This window comes from Neopsephotus bourkii, unplaced genomic scaffold, assembly GCF_033783945.1.
Source record: "Neopsephotus bourkii isolate Nb327-2 ecotype Australia unplaced genomic scaffold, CSIRO-AGI_Nbou_v1 NB_245, whole genome shotgun sequence".
Classification (NCBI taxonomy): Eukaryota; Metazoa; Chordata; class Aves; order Psittaciformes; family Psittacidae; genus Neopsephotus; species Neopsephotus bourkii.
Genome location: NW_026900755.1, coordinates 1261004 through 1274718, shown reverse-complemented (window position 1 = coordinate 1274718; position 13715 = coordinate 1261004). Strand labels below are relative to the sequence as shown.

Sequence of the window (13715 nt, the reverse complement as noted above, 5' to 3'; positions counted from 1 at the left end):
AGGGCCTTTGGTAAACAGTTGGCTGTCACATTCTAGTGTGGTTCATTTCAGTGCTGAACACTTTCTTCCTCCTCATCAGTGTGGCAGTAATTACCCTTTTCTGTTTGTGTTTACTAGGATAGATTGTGTAGGCGCTCGCATACTCATGGAACCAGTTAAAATTAAATTCAGTTAACTACCAGTTACTGTACTGTCATACAAAGACTGGATATGGCTTTGCATTTTATTGGTTTTGGGGAAACAAGCCTTGTGTTTTCCTCCAATCTAAGTGAGAAACATAATTTTTATTGAATTTGAGGCCTGATTACTTTAAAAGATCTCTAACCGATACGTTAAAAACAAATCAAACGAAGAGTTTTGAATGATTTGAGAGCAGGACTGAAAAGTTTTGGTTCTCAGCACTAAGCTGGTAAGGAGACAGTTCTCCTTAGCAAGTTGTAACTGGTGATGGTACTGAGCTTGTGCTAGCACAAGGTCCTTTCTTAACTGCAAATGTGATCTCAGTCTGAAAAAAATTAATAAATTAACTGAATGGATTTCCTTCTGTAGTATACTTTTAGAATTCTAAGACTTTCATTTTTGCCCAGAGCATCTATTTAGATATCATAAAGTGAAAATAATCTTAATGTCACTAAATGAGAAAAAAATGAACACATTGCCTTGGAGAGAAACAAAATGGAGAGGGGAATTGAGGAGACAAACAGTACAGTGTAATATTTGCTGCACTCTTGTGGACACAGCAGAAAAATGTCCTTTGTTTTTTCTGAGATTAAAGTGTGTTTGTATCAATGTTGCAGCTTCTCAGTAACAGTTTAAATTTTTTTACTCTTGCAGATGTGATATATAGCCTTTGAGAAAGCTGATAGCTTGTGTTTGTGCACCTTGGTCTCCATTACTGGATTTGATGGCTGGTGTATGGTAGCTGTTCTGGAAGTGAATGTCAATGGAAGGTGAGGAAGGGTTCCTTGAGAACCTGTTGCGGGGGGGTGGGGGAAAGAAAAAAAAAAAATCAGAGGAAATCAAAAGTAAGCAGGATATGAAACTTGCTTGTGAAGCATACCACTGGATGCCACTGTTGCTTCATGGAATGTCATACTGCTTATTTGAAAAATTTTGCTTTTCCTTTACTCTCATCTTCTTGGTTCTTTATTACTTTAATCTTTGCTCATATCAAAGGAAAAGAGAAATCATGCCCCACTTATTCTCTCCAGCAACATGATGATACGGTTCCCATATCTAGAAGTGACAGCTTGTCACAGGAAAGAAAAGGGAATGACACAAAGTTCTGTCTTTCTTCTTCTTTTTTTTTCCTTTATTTTTTTTTTTTCTTAGCCCTTCTAAGGTAAAATCATCTTCTTGAAAAGAAGAAAGGTTCAGATGAAAGAGCAGCCAATTTTCCTTGTAACTAAATTCCTTCTCTGCCTCTGAATCCTGTGTTAATCGCAACTAGATTAGGACATGAAGCCTTTATTCCTGTTTTAAGGTCATCCTAGAGAGCAGGGCAGGAGGTCACTTTCACAAATGCCTGTTTATTTCCTTTCCCAAGTGTTGAAAGACTGGCTTTTGCTTATTACAATTTTTTCTCCCTAGGGGGTGGGGGTGAGGTGGGGTGTGGAAGCAAGGAAGGTGAAGATTATCAGGTGAATTTTTGATGACTGTTGCTTGTTTTCACAGGGTAGTTTGTAACCACCTGATTAGTAACTCTGCAGCTCTTCTCTAGGTCATACAGTGTATTTTTTCATATTTTGTTTGTTTTTTTTTTTTTTTTTTTTTTTTTAGTGAAACAACCCCCATAATTAAATGAAAAAACCCCATAAGTAAATGAAATCAAATCCAAAAAAACTGAAGCCTAATTTTCAGATGGTTTGGGTTTTGTATTTTTTCCCTATCTCCTATGCCTTTGTATGAGAGAAAAAAGAAAAAATGCTGGAAAAAGCTCTGAAAGATGAGCTTTTTCTGGTGTGGTGGTGTGTAGGCAGCCTGCTAGCCTGGCTCCTTCAGAAACTTCTGCCGCGTGCTTGCTTAATTGGATAAACCCTAAATATTGTGGGTTCTAAAAAGTGCTAGCTTAATTAGTGACAATAGAAATGTGGTGAGAAGCAAGCACAATGGAAGCTATCTGTTGAGAGGGCTGTGAAGGGAAGAGAAACAATAACCACGTAGCCCTGAGAAAGCACGTTTATTCTCTCTCCTCAAGCTGGGCTGGAGAAGGCAGACAGCAGGGTTCCAGCCCGGAGGCCTCGGCAGTGCCATGGAAACAGCACAGGAGCATCACATCCCTCCGGCTCTCGAGGCCTCCTCCAGGCTCTATTGCAGATTTAGAGGCAGCAGCACCCACAAAACCTGTGTGCGTCTGCAGGAGGGGGAAGGTTAAAATGCCCATCTGTTCTGCTCTTTCACAACTGGCTTATAAGGAAAATTAAGGAAAAGAAGAAATAAGCAAATATACCAGTTGTCAAAGGCTGGCAGCTGCAGCACAACCCCTGTGCTGGGTTTTTGACAGCCAGAATGCCATTTAATTCTGCTGCTGTTCACTGATAACTCTGTTCTCCCTTCTGAAACCTGGACTGAAGTTTTGCCTGGATTAGATGTAATCAAAGTTTTCCAGTGGATGCTAATACTACATCGTTGTAGGTACAAAAGAGAAGCCTGCCTGCAGAGCTGCTACTGCTGTTGATACTGCATAAACTTGTAGCGGTGACCCAGATAACATTGTGACTGACACAGTAAGTTACAGTGTCAGGAGAAATAAATGTCTCCTGCAGCCCCTTGCAGAGCTCCAGCTGTGTCCCGGTACCTGCCCTTAAGCCCCATCTACCAAGAAACTAACCTATTGCTGATGGGCTGTGGGACTTGCTTGGCTTTGCTCCATTGTGAACTAGTTGTATATGTGGGTTCAAAAAATACACAGTGCTTCCAATTTGGAAATTATGGTAATGTAGTGTACTTATTAATAGACCTCTCCAGAATGGTTGCCTGTGCTCTGCCATGTCTGTTGAGAATTCCTGGTAGTCCTCAGAGTTAGAGCTCTCTGGAGAGCATTCCTGTGCTCTCTCCCCTCACCTACCACTCTCTGCTCTGTTCCTGCTTCTGGTCTTTCAATGCAGCGTGAACTGGTGAAAATGGGACAGAGCAGGATTCAAGCCTGTGTTCGTGAGAGGCTGTGGTGAGGTTAGCTAGCTATGTAATGTACAGGATGAGGCAGAGGAGGACTGAAAAAGCACGGCATACATTCAGCTGCTTCTGCCTCTTTCTCAACCCCCCCCCCCCCGCTTCCAAGTTTATGCTTGCTTCCTCCCTTGTTCATTTTAGAGTGAGTGGATGCAGAAGATTGCTGCTGAACACTGTCCTCAGGCTTCCTATCTACTGTGTGTGTATGTATATGGCATGTATATATATATGAAGATCAGGAAAATTTCCAGAGTCTTGAGCACCTTTGGAGTGTTTCTTAAGTGTACAGAATTCAGTCCGTACTGCATCAGGAGCCTCCTGAAGATAGAAATTACTGGTTCATAGCTGTGATGTCTTTTGTTAACTGGAAGACTTAGTGCCTTATATATAGTAAACTCCACTGCCAGAAATGGCAGAGAAAGGTTCTGTATCTTTTACAAGAGGCAGTAGACAAAGAGCAGATGTGTTCTGGAGCAGAGGTTGTGAGCACTTCTCCATGCCACAGGCATTGTCAGGGTTGTGCATATGGCTCTGTATGTGTGTTTATACCCATGAATCATTATGAAGCAGAAACCAATTGTTTTTACCCCATGTAAGCCTCTGCTTGCATATCTATTTGAAAGCAGCAAGTAATTCTTTTTGCCTTATTTGTAACCTTCACAATTTAATGTTTATTACAGTCCTTGTCTTTTATCCTGCTGCAGTATGTTAAAAAACTGAGCATAATTGCTTTCAGTCTCCCCTTCTATGGGGGTGATCCTCTGGCTGCTGGTATAAGAAAAGTGCATTGGTATGAAAGATCTCTGTGGTTCTTCACTGCAAGCCTCTTCAAACTCTCAGAGGAGATTTTTCAACAGCTCCTAGCTCATAAGCAACAACTTCCCCGTGATAACCCTGCAGCCACTCATTTTGTTCCTTCAGGCTTCTGTCTCTGTTGCCAAACCAGTCATTAGACTGATCATTATTTAAGCTGATTGTGACTTCTGTTTTGGACTCTTTGCTTTTGTAGTGAGTAATTAGAGAAGGCATTTTCCCCATCAATTTGTGCTATTCATGGAAATGTTATCACTTATAGAAGATACAGAATAGACATTTGTAGGGTTTTGCGGTTTGGTTTTTTTTTTTTTGTTTTGTTTTTAAAGTTAAAAAAAAAAGTGATTGAGTAAAAGTTGATGGGAAAAGTGAGGCTTCTAGCTGACTTCTAGAAACCTTGCTCTGTTGGCCTTGCTATGTACTAGATGTTTAGGGACTTGATGCTGGTGTTTTGCAACATGCTTATATTCTCCAATGGTGTGGTGGTTTTTTTTCCCTTTTCTTTCCTATCCTCCAATATTATAAAATTAAGCTCATGCTATTTCTGTTCTAGATAGGACAATATTTAAACAGTGCATGAAAATATTCCTATGTTATAATATATATTGCAACTAAAGTCTACACATGAATTTGAAATCAGGGCAGCAGAGAGTGGCAAAACTGTCTTAATGAAGAAAAAGATTTTTATGGTTTGAAATAATGTAGTCATAAATGTGTAAATTTTAAAGCTGTCCGACAACATTAGTTCTTTGATTAAAAGACACAAAAGTTTAAATTCTTCAATTAGTATGTAGGCTTTCCTGAATGTTCTGGGAGCTGGAGCAATGGTAGCAACTGAGTGTCAAGGGGGTAAGGCTGGCATTAATCTTAGTTCGCCTGTGGAATATATCTGTGAAGACGTTCCTGCTGGAAGAAGACTACGAAACTGTGGGCTTTTGTCAAATCTGACTTTAGAGTGATAGAGGAGAAATAAGAAATGTAGAAAATTTGATCTTTCAGGTTTTTTGTTTTTTTTTTTTTTTAGGGTGGGATGGGTTGTTTTCACAAGAAAACTTATGAGGGGGAAGGCTTACTGTGATTCAAACCAGTTTGATTTCAAAAGAATAAAGGCTTGGTGAAACTGCCAGTCTTCAGGTCTGAAAGCATGTGTACTGGATGAAAGGTTGTGACAGGGACAGTTAATCTCTGATAACCTCTTTGTAGCTACTGAAGGTTACAAGTACCTCTGAACATGAAGGTGTCTGGATTTCAATGTAAGCAGCCCAAGAATGTTCCAAATTTTGGCACTGATTCTGTGCTTTCTGTGCTAGTGCCTTGTTCTTCTCCACTTTTGTTGCTTGTAGCCCAACTAGTTTTCTTGAAGTTGGAATGAGAATGACTGCAATTTTAAGTGGGAGCAGCACAACAGAAAGTCCATTTTGACTGTATACTTTGTCAATCAATCTTCTTGTGCATTAAGTGGGGTGTTGAGTGCATGAAAGATCCTATGGGTCTGGCTACCTTATTTCTGTAAAGTAAAAGACCATACAAGATAAAAGTAAGTTGCATTACTATAATTTCATCTGAAGTACTTAATGATCTGAGATAAGAGAGGATGTAAAAGGGACAAGTGTTGCCCTAAATAGCATCAGAGCTGCAGCTCTGTGTAGAGAAGTACACATTTTGAATTGGTAAAAAGGAGTGTGTTAATTATATGGCATGCCATGCTACACATGAACACCATTAAAAAGTCAGCCTTTAAATCTTAAAACACTTCCAGTTCTTACTTTCCTCATTAGTAACATCCATAATCTACATTAATGCTTCTGGCAAGAGGTGAAAGCCATCCAGGGTGAAAAGAAATTAGTTTAGTTTTTCAGTAATTATGGGGAAAACTCTTGTTCACTGGCTTTAGTTACCCTCTCAAGTTACTCTAGAACTGCTGGTTGAAAAGATCCTGATCTATGGTGTTTCACTTATGATCAACAGTTTTAGAAATTATGTTTTCCAGCAACACAGCCTCTGTTATTGGGACAATTTTTCCCTGTTGGGCAGCTGCCAGATCTTTTGAAAGTGCTGGGAAAACTAATGAAGGGTAAATTTGTTTGGTTTGGGGCTTTTTTTCTCTCTCTTTTCCCATATCCTTTAAACTTAATATCACTATTGCCTGAGATGCAAAATAATGCTTCCCGTTTTCAAAGGAAAAGTCCACCCTCCTCCAAGACAGATATTTAATATTTAAGCAATCTATGGCTGAGGGGAAACAACTAGTTGTTAGTATCACAACTAGGTAAAGGAAGAGACACTGGAGAGTATGATAAAAATTAAGTGGAAAAGACAGAGCAGCACACTGAGGTAACAGCTGTCTTAAAATGTGGAAAGTACTATACGGATAAATAAAATATCTTAATTTGTTGTGTGAATTTTCTTGTTATTTCAGATGGGCCTCTTGTTTTATAAGGTTGAATGATAGAGTAAGATTGAGTAATCACCAAAAGTGTAAGATTAGACTATATTAAAAAAACAAAGTGTTTATTGGATAATAGGTCAATTAAGTACCTGCAGCATGAAGTGTCATAACTTAAATATTTTTCATTAAGGAATTTAATTAGATCTTGAAATTTCTTTTCCACCAGGACACCTTATATTCCGCCAAAACTGGAAGATAGGAGTTTGCAGATTTTCAAACTGCAAGATGTTTTACATGAATAGTTTATACCTTTCTGTCACCTGATCACCTATGTAATCAAATGTCCTTACTCTTTAAGGCTACAGGCAGACAGTAGAATGCACGAGAAATATCTTAGGACAAGCTACATAAGACTTCCCATAGAACATCAGAATTGTTCTTCAACTGAGTATGAAATCTTGCCTTTGGCACTAAGCTATATTGAATACTTCAGAAGGGAATAAAAGGAAGGTAACTTTGAATGCAGAGCTGATATGTGTGGATTTCTACCTATTCTCCATTTGGTACTTTGATTTAATTTCCCTTTGTCTTGACTGACTGTGCTACAGTCCTGTCAATTTTTTATTTTTTTTTTTCAGTTCTTTGGAGGAGAACAAAAGCTAACACATAAAGCTGGTATTCATAAAATCTGATCACGTGCTATAAACACCGTTATTTCTGATTCATGGTAAATATCATAAGATCTCACACTGTTACGATATGGTAGAAGGTACAATGTCCTTTTTATTCTAATTGTTGCTTAAGAGTTGCCTTTGATCAAAATTAATGCTTGTTTTGAGATAGCTTGATAAAAGCTTAAAAAAGCCATGCACTGAGCTATTACTCATATTTAAGGTAACAAGACTTTAAATTAAACAAGACTTAATTAAACAAGACTATCATTGCCTGCATCTTGGAGTCCCTTTCTTACTTAAAGAAATTGCCTCTTGGCACTGACTACCCATACCTCTGGATAGATGTACATCTGTCTTTGATACAGTTGAAGACCTTGATGGTATATATGCCTGTGTTGTAAGTTTGAGGCTGATTATCCACTTAGCCTTTCAGTAGATCTTTCCTTCTTGCCTGTCCTTTTGTTTGTGAGCTATTCTTCTGCATTCATGGAGAGAAACAAAGTATTGGGAGGGTTTTTAAGCTGAGATTCCTCAGGAGGTGTAAGCTGGAAGATAGCAGATGTATACTTATTTATAGATATGCAAATATCTATGCTTCATAAGTACAGATAAGCAGTAAGGGAGAGAAAGTGAACAAGGAATGAGTTGGGGGATCTGGTAGACCAGTAGTCTAGTCAGTTCTAAAATGTTACCATGAAGGAGAGAGTCTGAAAGGTTGAACTGGGTCTCTCAGGCTGGCACACTGATAGAGGGGAGGGGAAAGACTACGGGAGATTCTTATACAAATTCTAAGATTAATGCAGAAAAGAAATTATGAAAGCCAGGATCAGAAGGTGAAAAAAGGATGAAGCCCCACAGAGAGCATGTATGATCATAGTTTGGAAATGAAAACTTGGCAGTGCTCTTGCCAGAGGCAGGAGGGATGTGGTGGCTTTTACTAATGTAGGGATGCTAGTGAAAGGGCTACAAAGATGTAACGGGCATAGAAGCCAAAAGAAAAACAAGAATACCCTTGCTACAGCTTCTGTAGGTGAGAGGAATGTGTAAAAAGCAGTTCCATTGTAGGACCAGTACTGGACCAGCTGCCCAAATGTGTAGGTAGTGTGTTCTCTCATGGCTAGATCCTGTAGTGCTTCTCCCAAGACAGCCCTGCCTTTGTCCAGGATCTCTGAATAGTGCTTCCTTTCATGTTGCTCTGTAGAAGACTTTCTGCTCAGCACAGGTTCTGTGCCCTCCCTGACTTTGTATCCATTTTTATGCCCTAATCTTGACTGATGGAGGGCATTTATAGTAAGTTTTAATGTACTTTGGCTACCTTATAGACACTGGTTCTTACAGACCTTTGGTTCTTATAGACACTGTAGCTTACCTTCTCTTGCAGTTAACCTTGTAAAGTAAGCCATGTGGTTTGTGAGGGCATGTGATCTTGCTGGATCAGGGGAATGATACAGAAAAATTTTTAAATGTCAATGAGGAGCCAAATTTTTTAGGCTTTTAATCTTAGTGAGTTCTTGCTTGATTTAGTCAGATGCTAGTTAACAGTGAGACTTAACTCTGAAAATTTGAAGACTTGAGGGCCTGTCTGATTCACAGGAGGGATCACTATCAGCCTAATGGGACCTTGGTTGCAACTTTAATTACAAGAAGAGGGTAAAAAGCACTGTTTAAGGAAAAAAAAATTAAAAAATCCCCTTATCAAATTTTGTTGCTAGTCTAGTCAGGCTAAAAATTCTGCTTAATCTTAATGACTAGTAAGAGTTCTTCATTTCTGTGAGATTTATAGTGGTGTTAAATAAATTACGAATTATTCAGAAGCAGTATATTAAAGGAGATCTAATCAAGATATCCAGAATATTGTGACATACTTAAATCCCATAATATTAAAAAAAATAACATTTTTGAGGGAGTAAAGATACTTTATATACAATTAGAGGCAGGATGATTAATAACCTTGGGCTCAGATTTGACATCTTCCTTTGGGATTTGAGTTTTTTCTCTATCTCTGGAACCAAATACATGCCTTAATTACCAATCAGTCAGTCAGTGAAGGCCGACCTGGAATGTGGGTGTATATACTTGAATTGGCATTAATGTTTCTTTCACAGACTTGGATTAGTGAGACTGAGTGTATCTGCAGAGTTTAATTGCTCTCCGGAAGAATGTGAGTCCATGCTATGAGCTTAGATTTTCAAAACTGGCAGACCTGTCTGTTTCAAATCAGATGATGTTTACACAACATGTTAAACCTGGAAAAGGTATTACTCCAGATGCAGATGTGTTTTAAAAGTGCTGAGAAGATTCAGACCATTTAAAACCAGACCACTAATTGGGCAAGGCAATGCAGTTTCTCCCCAGTCCCCTTTCTTGAGGTTTTTTCCCAGAGGGATAGGAGATTTTGGTGTGTGAGAAACCCAGCACATCAGATTTGAAATAAATTTTGTTGCAGTTAGTCTGCAAGACTACAGTATAAAATCTGAATCAAAGACAAGGAAAGTGGGTACTTTTGAGATTTGAACACCTATGGGTTGCAACATAGTGAGTGGGCAGTGCTTTTAAATAGCAAGCCATATCGGTGCTTCCTTTTTACTGCAGAAACAAAACTGATGAGTCAATGCGTTCAAAGTTACCTGGGTTGGGAGCTCAGGGATTTGGAAGGTATTACTCCGTGTTGTTTTGCTTGTCAGATATATCTGCAAAGGAACTGATTACTGAGTTGAAACTAGGTAATGGAAAAATGTGCTCAAAACTAGTCTTCATTGTAATTCTGGGTACCATGTATTTCTCATAATTTAGAATGATGAATAGTGAAGTAGTTCCTTGTGAAAGAGAAAAAAATAAAATAGCATTACTATCTGGGGCTTTCCTGGGCACTAAACCATGCAGAAGGCAACTGAAGGTGCATCTTGGAGGAGGCAAGGATTCAACTAAACTCATTTATCACTGAATTAAGTCAATGCAACACTCTAACTTAATAAGATGCCAGTGAAAACCAATTCAATTGGGGCGGAGTCTAGTTGGAGGCCTGTATCTAGTGGAGTGCCTCAAGGGTCGGTACTGGGACCAGTATTATTTAATATATTCATCAACGATTTAGATGAGGGAATTGAGTGTACTATCAGCAAGTTTGCTGATGACACTAAGCTGGGAGGGGTGGCCGACACGCCAGAAGGCTGTGCTGCCATCCAGAGAGACCTGGACAGGCTGGAGAGTTGGGCGGGGAATAACTTGATGAAATATAACAAGGGAAAGTGTAGAGTCCTGCATCTGGGCAGGAACAACCCCAGGTTCCAGTATAGGCTGGGGAACGACCTGTTAGAGAGCAGTGTAGGGGAGAGGGACCTGGGGGTCCTGGTGGACGACAGGGTGACCATGAGCCGACACTGTGCCCTTGTGGCCAAGAAGGCCAATGGCATCCTGGGGTGTATTAGAAGGGGGGTGGTTAGTAGGTCGAGAGAGGTCCTCCTTCCCCTCTACTCTGCCCTGGTGAGACCTCATCTGGAATATTGTGTCCAGTTCTGGGCCCCTCAGTTTAAAAAGGACAGGGACCTGCTGGAGAGAGTCCAGCGCAGGGCAACTAAGATGATTAAGGGAGTGGAGCATCTCCCTTATGAGGAAAGACTGAGGGAGCTGGGTCTCTATAGTTTGGAGGAGACTGAGGGGTGACCTTATTAGTGTATATAAATATATAAAGGGGGAGTGTCACGAGGATGGAGCCAGGCTCTTCTCAGTGGCAAACAATGAAAGGACAAGGGGCAATGGGTACAAACTGGAACACAAGAGGTTCCACTTAAACCTGAGAAGAAACTTCTTCTCAGTGAGAGTGACGGAACACTGGAACAGGCTGCCCAGGGAGGTTGTGGAGTCTCCTTCTCTGGAGACATTCAAAACCCGCCTGGACACGTTCCTGTGTAACCTTATCTAGGTGTTCCTGCTCCAGCAGGGGGATTGGACTAGATGATCTTTTGAGGTCCCTTCCAATCTCTAACATACTGTGATACTGTGATACTGTGATTTGGAAATCGGTTTCATCAGAGGATTACCACATTCAAGTATTTACCAGCTTTTGTATGAGTCAAATTTGTCCTCGGTGTCTTGCTAATCAAAGATGAGAATGTGATTTCTGTTATTATCTCTGCTGGGCTGTCCTGTCCTGTGCAGTCAGGGCTACCTCTGCCTGTTTAGCTTGACTGTAACAAGCGGACTCAACTTGCTGTGATTCTGGTGCTGACCAGACTGTTCCTCACCATCCTTACCCCTGCACTGCTGAGGTGTGGCGTTAGGAAGCTGCTTTTGTGCTCAGCTGGTGTTACTCTAGGGCAACTGAGTTCCATTTAGGATTGGGCAAAATGATTAGGTGGGTGTCATGGTGCTATTTTGGAACTAGTGGTGAAGAAATGAAAATACATTTGGGTTGTGTTTTTAATACAACTTACTGGAATGTCATTGTTCTTGTATTTATTTGCTTCTCTTTGTTCTTTCTGTAATCAGATAGATGCAGTTCCATTACTTATCATCCATCTATCTTGGAATTTTTTTCTAAAATTGATTTTATTTCTGCACATGGTCATTCTTGAGTGTTTATTAAGCTGTATATTCTGGTCAGATATGGCAGGCATAGTGTTTTATTCTAAACAGTTGATTTTGAGACTCCTTCTGAAAGAGCTCCAAGGTAAAATGGTTTTGATCATTACCAGCTACTATGTGCTTTCTAGACTGTAATATAAACCTGACGTTCAATTTTGGTGGGATGATCTGATGAAGTTCTCAGATTTATTTTAGCTAATAAAAAATAAACTCCCCCTTTTTTTTTTTTCATGAACATGGATAAATTGTCAGACTCATAACCCATCTTGTGTCTGCAACATTTTCCACACTGCTTGGAGTGGTCACTGTATGCCTGATTTATATAGACAATATCACCTTGATGAGTACACAGTGTGTCACTTGAGCAGGATTCATGTCTGAATGGATTTCAGTGGAGAAATATAATGTGAGACTGTATAAATATTGTAGCCTCTTACTCTATCACATTTTTTTTATTGGTGAGATTACCTGTGCTGTAGTGACTATGGCTTTTTTTCTGGGGTAGTGTAAAAAAACCCAAACAAACCCAACTGATAAAAAAAGGAGATACTGTGGGGGGGGGGGAAAATCAGGCTAAATCCAATTCTGTTATACATTGCTATTGGTGAATTAAATGAATTTAAGATCAGTAAATAGAATATGATGAAAACTACTAAAATCACATAATTCCTGAGTTTTCCTCCACACCAGTGATGGGGAATGATAAGCGGAGCAGTTCTAGGGGATGAGACCCAAAACAGATAATGGATAAATCATAGACCAAATCTCCCAGTTACTTTCCCTAAGCATTAGCATACCTGATTACCACCAGGTGTAGAAGTGTTGTGAATGAAAACTGTAGAAACAGGTTAGCTATTTGGCACTTCATGGAAATGGACAGCTAAAACTGTGCCCTATGGTCTTCAGCGTGTGTATCTACATATAGGCTAGCATCACCTTCATGTGACTTCTCTAGCTACATCATGGTTCTCAGAAAGGGTTATGCTGACTGAACACTCAAAACAAAGATAAAATAACTTGTGATCATAGTGTACATTAGTCTGTATCTGTAAACTTGAAGGTGAACCGTAGCCTGGAGCTTTTATTTCTTAAGAAAGAAGCCACCTCCGCTAGTCTTTAATGGATTGGGACAAGCTCTTAGGGCCAGTTGCCTTAGGGCATTGCCTCCCATGCTGTTCCTCCCTTTGCTTGAATGTAATCTTAACACCTTTTGCAGCTGGTGACATTACTTATGTTTGGATATGTTTGAGAGGAAATTTCCTGTATTAAGTGAAAATAAATTTGGACAGGAATCCCAGATTGAGAAAATAACTGTGGAAAAGTTGGCTTGTGAAAACCTCTTTCATTTTTCATAACTTGACAGCATAATTTTAAGCTCCAGGAAAAAATGATGACACTGCTAGGAAAGATCACTGATAGAGAATTCTATAAAGCTGAATGTGAAACATAGGCCAGCACTGCAGTAATAGCTGAATTTGAACAAAGAAGTCAAGTCTCATATAAGGTAGGTACATAATGAAAAACTTGACCTCTGCTGCAATTCTTTTAAATGTGTGTCTTCAGTTAAAAAAGAGTTGTTGGCAAAAATTGGCAATGGATGGCAGAATTCAAAAGAGCTTTTTCATGCAACTGTGTAAAAATCACTGTGGCACAAACTGCCTAGAGTATGACACTTAAAAGATTTGCCCACATAGAAGGTATTATATACGTATGCTCCTCATTGCATGCAAGGTAGCTGCTACTGAGCTCTGTGTATGCATTGGGATACCTAAGTGTTATTTTTAAACTAAATATTCAGAGTTCTTCATTAAATTGGACCAGAAAATATTTTTATAAGGCTGAATTTTTGTATTAGGCTAGTCCTAAAGCAAACATTCTTATTCTCTAGCATGAGTCAAACCTAACTGTATCAATTGCTTTATAATACGTTAACCAAATAGCTTGGTGGCAGCGAGAAAGACTTAATCTCATCTGTCTTCCCATTCTGTGTCAGTATGTTCTACACTGTCTTGCCCTTACTGCTCAGGTGATGCATTATGTATAACAGTCACATATTTCAGGATTAAATTGAAGTGTGGAACAGG

At 39.5% G+C, this 13715-nt stretch overlaps 1 protein-coding gene across 1 annotated transcript in view; it reads left to right on the top strand.

Moving 5' to 3' along the window:
• Positions 1-13715, top strand: part of LOC133208204 (transcription initiation factor TFIID subunit 4-like) — a 248593-nt gene that overhangs the window by 216930 nt on the left and 17948 nt on the right. The gene's annotated exons all lie outside the window — the stretch shown is intronic.